Source organism: Silurus aristotelis (genome assembly GCF_946808225.1).
Source record: "Silurus aristotelis genome assembly, chromosome: 14".
NCBI lineage: Eukaryota > Metazoa > Chordata > Actinopteri > Siluriformes > Siluridae > Silurus > Silurus aristotelis.
The window spans coordinates 27,838,642-27,851,935 of NC_139587.1; the positions used below are offsets into that span (position 1 = coordinate 27,838,642).

General features: G+C 37.1%; 1 long non-coding RNA gene across 2 annotated transcripts; it reads right to left on the reverse strand.

Annotated features, from left to right (window-relative positions):
- Positions 1-440: 440 nt before the first annotated feature.
- LOC310736505 lies at positions 441-3,874 on the reverse strand. 2 transcript variants are annotated; one of them, XR_014536567.1, is made up of 4 exons: positions 3,793-3,874; positions 1,110-1,874; positions 885-1,005; positions 441-729 (listed from the first exon to the last, which is right to left on the reverse strand). It is a non-coding gene; the product is annotated as an uncharacterized lncRNA (long non-coding RNA). The 2 variants fall into 2 exon arrangements; XR_014536568.1 differs by lacking the exon at positions 3,793-3,874 and having other exon boundaries at positions 1,110-2,128.
- Between the last annotated feature and the right edge of the window lie 9,420 nt (positions 3,875-13,294).

Sequence of the window (13,294 nt, forward strand, 5' to 3'; positions counted from 1 at the left end):
GTAGATACAATACCAGTAGATACAATACCAGTAGATACAATACCAAATCCACAATTTGAATCACTCCCTCCAAGTGACTGAACTAATTACAATTTATTCCTCATCAAAATTAACAAATTATGTTTTTTCAAACAGATAATTTCAGACCTGGATAGAAATAACATTTATGTCAGGATTTAGGCCTCACTGTAGCACAGAGACGGCACTGGTTAAAGTGGTAAATGACCTGCTAGTGGTGGTTGATCAGGGTTGTGTCTTCTTCAGTGTGTTACTTGACCTTAATGTAACTTTTGTCCCATTTGGTCCTTAACTATACAGTAATTCCATGGGCAGGAAAGTGGCGAATTTGAAAAACAGAAACTACACCACATCACCCATCACACAACAGTGCTGATAATGCAATTATAAAACAATGAGTTTCAGGAAACCAGAACAAATTCTGTACATATATATATTTATTATAGATTTATTAGAGACATGTACATTTTACATGCATTTTATTTCATATGACAACATGAAGATGCTACAGTGATACTTATCTCAAAAAAAAAATAGAAATGTGTGAATGATGTCAGTTGTATAATAAATTACAAATTCCAGTTAAATTCTGATATTTGAAGTTATGATGTTGACGTAGCCTTGTTTCTATGATCTACTGCTTTCATGTGACTTTTGACCCATGAAACTGAAGGATCCACACACAGTTGTTTTCCTTTTATAGTCTCAAATCTGTAATACAAAAAAGAAGGACTTGATTAATGTAGAAAAATCAAAGAGCAACACTAAGAGGTTCAACTCTACGCTTTAAATTTGATTCTGGTTTATTAGATTCTAATGCTGATCAGATGCAACGATTATATTTGTACTGAGCAGGTGAGACTCACACAATGGCCTTCATGGGGCAGCTGCTGCTGGTCCTCCTGTAGGTCACGATGTTATTTAGAGGGATCTTCGTATTTGATGTTTTTGAACAGCAGCGATTCTTGTATTCGAAAGAAACAGGACCTGAAACAAAGTTTAATAGTTTTAGAAAAATCGTTCCTGTTGCTACATCACTGTACACACTGTATTGTAAAAAAAAATATTGAGATTGAAAATGTAAAACTCACCACTGGACACCAGGTGAAGAAAGCAGAGCGACAGCAGAAACAGCAGAGTCGTCAGGTTCCTCATTCTATCAGAACGTCTGATTTCACACAGAGACGGAGCAGAGCGAGAGTTGGAGATCCAGTAGAGAGGAGAGTCGAGTGCTGGATGAGTGAAATTCTCTCCATTTTATATGCACAATCAGAGCGTGAGAAGGATCCACGTGTGCGGTTTCTTAGTACTGAGTTTCTTCCTCTTTTCTCGTTCTTTTTCTTGAACACGACTTCTATGCAGTGTTTCACTATTTGCAGACTCTGATGAAACTTTTTCACACGGGGGGCTTTTTGTCATGGGTTTCTTTCCCCCAGGATTAGGAAACCCTTCTGTGAATCAGGACTGGCATTGTCTTCACTTTCTCCCACTCGAGTACATTGTGTAAAGATCCAGTGTAAGTTGGGCTGCTTTTTTAAAATCACGATTGTTGACAAAAATCCAGAGTTTCAGATGTTACAGAGTGAAACGTCAGATTAGGATCAGGATAAAATACAATTAGATTTGCATGTGCTTCAAAACCCTTCACTCTTCAGGGAAGATCTTCACTGGATTTTGGATTGGTGCGTTAGTAAAGTCAGATACTGATGACGGTGAGGTGAGGAGCCTCTGCGGTGCAGTCAGAGTTCACATTCATCCCAAAGGTGTTTAATAGGGTTGGAGGTCTCTAGAAGGAGATGTTTTACTCCAACCCATGGACAGCAGATCTTTATGGAACTGGAACAGGTTTGGGTCTCCTAGTTCAAGTGGAGAAAAAAAATGTCACGCTACCACATCCGAAGATGTCCAGTACAATTGTGCTCCTTCCACATTGTGGTAACAGTTTGGAGAATAACTTATTTTTGCATGAAGGTTCTACAGTAAACGATGAATTAACCATCTGGAACTCTGGGGAAAATCCTGATCCATGAATAAAGTGGGGATTTTTCAGCCTGTGTGCTCGGTGAAAAGCTCATGGTCGTCTGCATTTTGTTTAAAGAGATAAATTTAGAGATAGAAACTACACGTTGGATTTTTTGCAAAAGTCTGAACTTTTCTCAAAATCCTCAGTTCATCTCTCAGAAGTGAGTATTTGTGTCAATGAACATCTCATTCCCATCAGAATAACGAGTCCTTTTGTCATTGATCACAAACAAAATCATCAGAATGTTTATTAATGTTCTCAGTGTGATGCTGCACAGTTTCAGTGTTTCTTGATATAAACTATGTTTTGGATCACAGCGACTGAAAAGACACAAAATTTCACTTCCTTCTGAATCTGAATTTCAGCACAAATTCATTACAGTTTTTTTCTGGAGTCGCTTTGGAGCGTTTCTCAGATCAGAAATGAAATTCTCAAAACTACTTGTTCCTCCACATCATTGAGTCGTTTGTGCTCTTCATAAGAACATTTCTTGTTGCTTTGATCAAATTGCGAATGCTATCATTTAATAGATTGTGTACGAGTGTCTGCTTTTCCTACAGTATCAGTTGTTTATGTTCATGTTGTTTAAAATGTATTATACTGGTTTCACCTGAATAGTTTCAACCCCAAAAACATTTAGGCATCAGTTCATTGCATAAGCCATTAAATGCAAAATGGTTAAACCAGTTGTCAAAATTTCTCAAGCTCTTCTTCCTCACAGTTCTATTAAACTTTTTTGGTAAATGTGTCCTGATAAATTGTGAAGATGACCCTTGATTGTCACTAATGAAGGGGCGTGTTTACTTTCAGATCAACCAATAATTAACTAGTTCTCTAAAATAGGTCAAGGCTGAATCTCGTGAACATTTACTGTAATTGGCAAATGTGTATATAAAAAGAGCAAAACACAGATTTACAATTGTTGAAAATGGATGAACAATAAGGAAATGAACATGTTCAAGAGGCAGGAATAAGGATGCATGCTGGAAGGGTAAGGAGGCAAAATAGAGGAAGAGGAAGAAGAGGCCAGAGACACATTTCAGATAAAATTAGAGCCCTTATTGTGGACAATGTTGTCAATCATGACCTCACAATGGTATTGCAAGGGATGATATCTGTTGTGATGTGGATGAAAATCTATGGTTTGACAGACTGGGACATCAGGGGGTAGAGACTGATTACACTGTATAGTGCGGCATGTGCAGTTCTGCCTAAGAAGTGTTTCCTATGTTTACCTTTTGGAATTTTAATTTGTGTCTTTTTATTTTCTATCAAAATGACATTATATTGTCATTTTTTGGCAGTCCACTAGTAAAGAACATTAGAAAAGTGTGAATCCTGTCCAGTCTCTTACATTCAATATCCCACATACAGTAATGTGTCAATTTGTGCTGATGAACTTCATAGATGCCACTTAGAAGAAATTCAGCCTCATGCATTTTCAATACTTGTAGTCCATTTTGAGCAAAAAACAGGCTTTTGCCTAAAATCCAATGTCTTGTGCTGTTTGTACACATTGTTTCGAGAATGCACTTACTTATTTGCAAATCTTAAGGATGATTCGAGAAATGCTCCAAAGCAACTGAGAAAAACTGTAAACAATATGCAGATGACCATGTGAAAAAAAATTCCCGGCGAATTCTGCAAATAATGAAGACTTTCCTCTGAAGTAGCATTCAAGAAATAGAAAAAAGGATGTTATAATGTAGCAGGAAGTCTAGTACTGAGAAAAAAAGAGGAAAAAAATTTACCTCAGACATTTGCATCACTCTGTTGGATTGTATATATAAGGTACAGAGACGCTCACTTATTCAACACTCGACTCTCCTCTCTACTGGACCTCTCAACTCTCGCTCCACTCCGTCTCTGTGTGAAATCAGACGTTCTGCCAGAATGAGGAACTTGACGACTCTGCTGTTTGTGCTCTCACTCTGCTCTCTTCATCTGGTTTCCAGTGGTGAGTATTACATCACTTTCTTATATTGACTATACAGTGTGAACACATCTGTCTTATATGTAGCAGAACCAATAATACATTAAATTACATCTATAAACAATCTTTTATTTCAGCTCCTTACGCCTTTGACCAAAATACCCCCTGCTGTTCAACCACAACTAATATAAAGATCCCAATAAAACGCATTGTGACCTGCTGGAGGACCAGCAGCAGCTGCCCCTTGAAGGCCATTGTGTGAGTAGCACCTGCTCAGGACAAATATCATTTGATCAGATTAATGAAAAATTCACAAAACCTAAAAATTCTGCATTAAACAAGTTTTTCACTTTTTTTGTGTCACAGTTTTGAGACTGTAAATGGAAATCAACGCTGTGTGGATCCTGCAGCTGAATGGGTTAACGGCCACATGAAAGCGTTGAATTGTGGAGGCACCACTTCAACCCCTAAACCTGATTCTCCACAGTAGACCGGATTTCATCACAGAAGTCTAACCTTCACTAAATGACTGTTTCTGTAAAACTTTAAAACTGACATATTCCTGCCTCCAAACCTCAATGTAACAGCGCCATCGGGTGTTTTTAAGAGTTCAGTACCGCTGACTGTTCTGTCTTTATGTATGAATTAATCAGTAAAACAATAACAAGTGTTATATATCACATACATGTATCATCTAACTGTCTCTAATAAATATTTTCACTGTGCAGTATTTGTTCTGGTTTCCTGAGAGTCATTGTTTTCTACTTGTTCATTCTAATCTGTTAAAGGACTTTGGAGATATTATTCTACATTTTTATAACATTCGTTAGTTAATGGTTAAAATAATCTGCATGCGTGGTCTTGAAGTTCACTTTTACTGTATGCTGGTGGCATCTCGTATCCAGCTTTAAACACATTGGAGAAATTATACAGTAAATAAATTAAACATGCAGGTGAAACATCTACACCAAATCTTGCCTTAGATCAGACTTCAGAAAAAAAAGACTAATGTATGTACACACACATATATATATGTGTGTACAGTTCACTGTGGAGCTCTTTATAGAACTCACATATTCTCACCTCTGAGTATCAGTGTAATAGCGCCAACTAGTGTTTTTAAGAGGTCAGTGTTACTGCCTGTAGTAACAGTGATACTGAAATGCTGTATGGCGCACATGTAACTGTACCTAATGAATATTTTTGTTCTGGTTTTCTGAGAGTCACTGCTTTTTGTTTGTATGATTGTGGATGTTTTATAATAAGAGAATTATGAGGTAATTATGATCACAGTTCTTCAGAAGACACTGGAGACTTAATGACTCATTTCTGTTACACATATGATCTGATCCTGAGGTTCACTGTTGTGCTGAAGAATATATATAAATAGGTATGTGACGTAAATACAGGCGTATGAAGGGATGAGAAGGTCAGGATTAGAGGAAGACCTTAAAGAAATATGATCCTGTTTGCACACAAGCATCATGTAAAAAGATTCTCAGGAGAACTTTCCATCACACCAATATCCTGTTTTTTTTCTCAGTCTACAGCTAAGATCTCACAGAACTTTTATTTCTACTGGATCTCAAACGTCTCTGTGTGAAATCAGACGTTCTGCTAGAATGAGGAACCTCACCTGGTGTCCAGTGGTGAGTTCTACATCAGTGCATACATTAATTAATGAATGATAATAATATTCTCTGTCTATAACCAATGTCTTATTCCAGATCCTGTTGCTTTTTCCCACACGACCCACTGATCCCTATGAAACACATTGTAACCTACAGGAGGACCAGCAGCTGCTCCATAAAGGCCATTGTGTCTCACCTGCTTAGTACAAATATCATTTTATTTGAACAGAATAATGAAAATGAACTGCTCTTTGATTATCCTGTTCTTGTTTTCCTCTTTTTGTGTCTCAGCTTTGAGAGTATTAGAAGCAGTGGATTGTAGAAAAGGTGAAACGTCAACAGAATCTCCAGTGTTAGACCAGATTCCAACAAAGAAGAAGAAGACTTTCCCTTCTGAACCTATCTGCATTTCATCCACAGAGATCAGGAAACTGGTCAGGGTTTTTGAGCAAGCTGGATGGAAGCCAAATTCAAGGGAAACCCTGGAGAAAAATTATTTTTTGGTCTGCAAGAAAGCTGTCTATATCTTCCAATCCCAAACCCAGTCAAATCCAAGACCTCCATCCAAAACTGAAGCTTCAGAGTTGCCATGATTCCTCATCATTCCTACGGCTGAGCAGAAGAAGATGAAGCTTCGTTTTAACGTCTCCAGTGGAGAATCTCTCTGTATTACTCTGTAATTCTCTGTACTTAATGTTCTACCAGTTTGTGCCACATCCACCACTTCCTTCTGCTTTTGTGGCCTGAGCTGCACTTCCCTCTGTGAACATCTCTGTCATCATTTATTATAAACTGAAAAATATTATCTTTCCGAAGACATTTTGGATCTTATAGATGGATAGATGCCTTCAAATATACCTGTATAAAAATACAATGTATGGACAAACACATGCTTTTCATCCATATATGATTTAAACCTGTTCCAGCATGAACATCCCATTCCACATTTAGTCCCCATTCACTGTTATTATAACCTCCATTCTTCTGGGAAGATGTTTACATTTTGGAGTGTGTTTGTGGAGATTTGTGCTGATGAATGTGAGAATGTTTATCATACCAAAAGTGTTCAATCTTTTACTCCAACAGTGGAAACCTTATCTTCTTATCTTCATGGGCTTTGTGCACATGGGTATTGTCATGCTGGAACAGGTTTTGGGTCTCCAAGATCAAGTGAAGAGAAAATTTCAGGCTACAACATTCAAAGACATTTTATACAGTGGTGTCCCAATACTTTTGGTCATAGAGCATATTTACAGTTTTTCTCAGCTGCTTTGGAGCTCGAATCGTCCTTAATATTAATAAATCAGTAAAGTGCATTTCTGAATAATAATTTGTACAAACAGAACGACACGTCGGATTTCTTGCAAACGTCTGAACTTTTCCCAAAATCCTCAGTTCATCTCTCAGAAGTGAGTATTTGTGTGAATGAACATCTCATTCCCATCAGAATGAAAAGTCACTTTGTCATTGATCACAAACAAAATCATCAGAAAGTTTATTCATGTTCTCAGTGTGATGCTGCACAGTTTTAGTTCATCCATATTCAGACATTATAATTCTGTGTTTTTCTCCGTCTGCATTCAGTCTCCAACTGAAGATTCACCAGATTCACCTTTGACCTGTTTTAGAGAACTGGTTGATGATTGGTTGATCTGATGTTGTTCACTCGCCTTCATTAGTGACGTTCAAGATTCATCTGCACAATTCATCAGTTCAACACATTTACACAATAAAGTTTAATAGAAATGTTAGATGACAGATGTTGACATCTGGTTTAATCATTTTACATTCAATGACGTAAACAATGAACTGATACTGAGATGTTTTTGGGGGTTAAAACTATTCAGGTCAAACCAGTAGAATATATTTTCTGATGCATGAACATAAACAACTGATACTGTAGGAAACAGCAGACACTCGTACACAATCCATTAAAGGATGCACAAAAGCATTTTGATCAAATCAACAAGTTTTTATGAACACAAGAGACTCAATGATGTGGAGGAACAAGAAGTTTTAGGAATTTCATGTCTGATCTGAGAAAAGCTCCAAAGCGAATGAACTTTCCATCATTTTTATTAAATTTTTTATAATTTGGTCTTGTTTTTAATCCTAGTTGATATTTAATTGTTTGTTTGTGTTTCACTTTCATATTCCCGACACCGTCTTTTTCTATTTGTGCCTCTGCGATTAATTCCACTTTTCGATCCTCTAATATGATTCATATCTCATTCAGAGAAATGTATATCCTCCAGTGTTTATATTCCTGATACACTGCAATTCTTCGCCTCTAAAACATCTGGCATGGGCACTTATAGGAAACGTTTGCCGGATTACATCAACACGAACAAAATGAAAGCAAAAGAGAGAAGAAATTTTTCGGGAAGGTTTTCAGGAAGTGTGGGTTCACAGTAAGAGTTCACGCAGCCACGCTGATCGTTCATTCATGAATAGATCAGGGACTTTTCTGCATGTGTTCAGTGAACAGAGCAGCTCTGAGGTTCCTGCTATAGATCACAGACCACAGGAGCAGAAGGAAATGCGGCTCTCTAAACACGGACACAAATACCTCGAAAGTGAAATACGGAGAACTTCATGATCAGTGAAATGCTTCATGAAAATGAGCACAAATGAACACTTTATTCAAATAAGGGGGAAGTCTTCAGAAAAACCTGTGTGTTATTTCCTCCTATATTTTATATTTAATTTTCTAGAAAGCACTGCACATCCAGAGCAACTTACATTTATCTCCGATCTCATCCCCACTGAACACCTTTGGAATGAATGTGAGCGCTGACTGCACCCCAGGTCTCCTCACCTTCATCAGTTCCTGCCTTTCAGAACACCCTTATGGCTGATGAACACAAATATCTCACACACTCTAAAATCTAGTGGAACATCTTTCCAGAAGAGTGGAAGGAATTATAAAAGCAAATTGGGAGTAAATGTGGAATGTGATGCTCAGAAATCACATACCGTACTGATGACCAAGTGTCCCAATACTTTTGGAAATATAGTGTATGTACATTTACATTTATGGCATTCGGTAGAGTTCCTTATCCAGAGCAACTTACATTTATCTCATTCATACAGCTGAGCAGTTATGGGGTTAAGGGCCTCACTCAGGGGCCCAGGAGTGGCAGCTTGGTGTGACTGGGATTTAAACTCATGACCTTCAGAGCCAAAGTCCAAAGCCTTAATCACTAAGCCACCTCCTAGATAGATAGATAGATAGATAGATAGATAGATAGATAGATAGATAGATAGATAGATAGATAGATAGATAGATAGATAGATAGATAGATAGATAGATAGATAGATAGATAGATAGATAGATAGATAGGGGATTAGTGGTTAAAGCATTGGTCTTTGGACCTGAATGTCACTAATCCTCTATCTATCTATCACAACCAAACCAGGCTGCCACTTCTGGGCCCCTGAGTGAGGCCCTTAACCCCATAACTGCTCAGCTGTATGAATGAGATAAATGTAAGTCGCTCTGGATAAGGAACTCTACCAAATGCCATAAATGTAAATGTACATACACTTTATTGCCAAAAGTATTGGGACACCTGGTCATCAGCATCACATCACACATTTAGCTTTTATAAATACCTCCACTCTTCTGGGAAGATGTTCCACTAGATTTTGGAGTGTGTTTATGGATCAGCCACAAGTGTGTTATGAAAGTCAGGTACTGATGTAGGTGAGGAGACCTGGGGTGCAGTCAGTGTTCACATTCATCCTGAAGGTGTTCAGTAGGGATGAGATCAGAGCTCTATAGCAGCAAGATCTTCCTCTCCACAGCATGTACACCAGATCTTCAAGGAGCTCACTGTGTGCACAGGATCACTGCCATAAATGCCATTTATTATTGCACGTTTAAAAAGTGAGGCCTCCTCACTTTACTTCATCAGTACCTGACTTTACTTGGCTGGAGGCTAAAAGCAGAATGGAATGTTCAAGAATCTCACACCGATCTGATTGGTACAGCAACTGCTCCAAACAGGACTTTAAAGCCCTTCAGAGGGTGGTATCTCAGGGTCTGCTCTTCCTTCTCCACAGAATACATACATCAGTTCATGCAGAAACAGGGCTGTGAAGATGATCAAGGATCCTAATCATCCCAGTGACTACCTGTTCATTAATTCTCCTGCCATTAGACAAGTGTTTCTGCTTTCTGATTTCCAGATCTGAGAGGTTTAGGAAGAGCATGTTACCACAAGCTTCTTAATGAGAGCATGCCCATCTAACTTCTCCAAAAGGTCTCTATTATTATCTAATATATTTTCTCAGTCCCTTTTATCTAACGCATGATTTTCTGAGCAGCTGTTCAGGTTGGCATTTCACTGCATGTCGTATTCTCTATATAACTACAGTACGTTTGTGACAAATCAAACATCTTGAATCTTCTTCTCAGTTGTGGACGTACTTTAGTCATAAATTCAGAAGCATGGTGTGGAAGATGGAGGCTAAAAATAAAGAGCCGCTTCTCTACAAATGGTATCAAAATGAATATCAGAAGGATCCTGTGGTTTGTGAAGAAGAATGGGATAAAACTAGATGCTACGGTGCTGCAAAGATCTGATTATCTTCTTGCCTCGGAGCTGAAACGTCCAACAACAGCTTCACGAGGACGCGTTCGCAGCTTCGATCATTCATTCAAACATGTACATGGTTCATGTTTATAACTCTCAAGTCAAAGGTCATTTAATGTGTGTGTGTGTGTGTGTGTGTGTGTGTGTGTGTGTGTGTGTGTGTGTGTGTGTGTGTGTGTGTGTGTGTGTTATCAGTGTTCTAAGTATTACAATAATAACTCGTGCATCACTTCCTGTTCATTTGTTATGACTGACTGCATTTATTTTAAAGTTCAGAGAGAAGTGAAAAACACACACATGTTCCTTCTGTTTTTCTGGAACAAATTTGGTAAATAAGACGTTCTGAAGATTTCTTCTATTTAAGTCTAGAAATGTTCAGATGTTCCACTTTGTTTCCATCGAAAGAATCCTCCATTAGCATGAAGAACAGGTTCACACTCATCATCCGTTTCTCCAAACATTCAGCTGAAATACTTCACCGTGTCTCTTGTAAAACTTTCCAAAGATGTTCTTCACTGGTTTTCTGATGCAGTTCATCTCAGAGCAGTTCAGTAGGATTCAGGTGCAGTGACTGGGCAGGTGGTTCCATAATAAATATCACTCCAGACGTCTGTTTTTTCTCTAAATAACACGTACAGAACTCAGACGTGTTTATCGCTTCGGCTCATCGTCTTGTTTGATGAACTGCACGGTGTTGAAGTGTGGAATAGGAGACATGTTGGTTCACTTTCACTTTCCGGAATCTTCTCTGCTCCAAAACAATCCCAAACCATTAAACTTCCACCTCCATGTGTGAGTGTGGGGGTGAGTCACACAGAGACACTGAGAAAATAAACTTCCTTACTGAAGGTTCGAGTATCTGAGATGTCTCGTGACATTAAATGTCATAATGAACGATTTCAATGTGCAACATGTTTATAAATAATGTGGAAAGGTTTTTGGCAAATTGTAACTTTTTTATTTTGCACATTTTTTTTTCATTTCAAATATTACATTTTATTATCTAATATAAATACTGATGATATTATTATTATTGTTATTAATTTATTATTATTATTATTATTATTATTATTATTATTATTATTATTATTATTATTATTATTATTAAATCACTGGAGCACATTTTTGTGGGTTTTTTTTTTTTTAGTTTTTTTTTTCGTGAGTGTAACTACAGAACAGTAAATCCTGCAAAAAACCCTGAATAAAAGGATTCAACATACTGTAGAAATAAAATATAGTTCAGAAAACGAGAAATTTCATATATATATATATATATTATATTATATTATGTGCAGAAATCTTATCTAGTATTTCTAGATCTAATATTTTTAATTAAATGTAATGTAATTAAATATTAATTACATTTAAATACATTTATTTTTAATTTAATCATAAGTAAATACTTATAACAACTTCATTACACGTGATTTCTGGTGATAATTCGCGTCTAAACAGTGACGTAATTAGTATTTGGGTTTGAAAAAACTTCCCTTCCCACAATGCCTTGCACCGGTCGAACTGCGCGTGCGCCTGAAGTTGAATGAAATCTTTCACACTGTGTACACCAATGAGCGCTTCCTTCACACGAGGGGACCGCTTTATGCAGGCCCCACCCGTATTCAGTAAACCCCGCCTCTTGCACGGTGGTTGGTCAGCAGTGTCACGCCTCCTCGTCTAGGATTGGCTGGGATCACGTTTCTATAGTAACAGCGGTATTTGTAAAATAGATTCCTTTTTTTATTATATTTTTTTTTATGTCTTTAAAGAAATAAATAAAAAATTTACACATTTTACTACCAGTTTTCATTTAATGCGTAAAACTGCAAAAAAAAAAAACCTTTATCATTAATAATTATTATTCTTGTTTTTATTAATGTTAGAGAAGTGAAGAAAAGAGTGCAGGCAGGGTGGAGTGGGTGGAGAAGAGTGATAGCAGGAGTGATTTGTGATAGAAGAGTATCTGTGAGAGTGAAAGGGAAAGTTTATAGGACTGTGGTGAGACCTGAGATGTTGTATGGTTTAAGACAGGAGGTGGAGCTGGAGGTAGCAGAGCTGAAGATGTTGAGGTTTTCGTTGGGAGTGACGACGATGGACAGGATTAGAAATGAGTTTATTAGAGGGACAGCACATGTAGGACGTTTTGGAGACAAGGTGAGGGAGGTGAGATTGAGATGGTTTGGACATGTGCAGAGGAGGGACATGGTGTATATCAGTAGGAGAATGCTGAGGATGGAGACACCAGGAAGGAGGAAAAGAGGAAGAACAAGGAGGAGGTTCATGGATGTGGTGAGAGAAGACATGCAGGTAGTTGATGTGAAAGAGGCAGATGTAGAGGACAGGGGGGTGTGGAGATGGATGATCCACTGTGGCGCCCCCTAAAGGGAGAAGCTGAAAAAAGATTCTTGTTTTCTATGAAATGATGACCACACCTTTTTTCTAGATCGTTAATGGTGAACCAAATTTAGTAAATTTGGTAAATTTAGTAAATAAATACATAAATTAATAAATAAATACATTGGGCAATAAAAAAGGCACAATTAAATGAAGGAATTGTCTAATTAGTTTAATTATTTAATTAATTTAATAAATTATGTTTTACTTTGGCCTCAGTCTTTCTTTCTTTCTTTCTTTCTTTCTTTCTTTCTTTTGTATTTGTTTATTTATTTATGCACTTATTATTTATGCGTTTATTTATGTGTTGTATTTGTGTATGCTAATTTACACAATCATTCATTTGATTAATTCTTTACTTAATTACTTGTTTAAAGTTATTCCGAATTATTCATAAATACATTCATGAATAAATACAAACAAATAAGTAACAAACCAACAAACAAACAAACAGAGAAAGCCCAAATGATATCAAATGTTGTATTTACTATTTAATTATTTCATTATGTTTTTTTACTGAACATTAATTTATTCATTCATTTGTTTGTTTGTTTGTTTTATTTAAATTACATTACATTTATTTTTATTCCTCCCTAAACTCTAGTCCATTCATCAAAGTTTCGGACTTCCGCAAACGGCGATGACGTCACCATCCTTTAGTGTAGGAGGCGGGGATACCGCTCAGTTAACCAATCGGTAT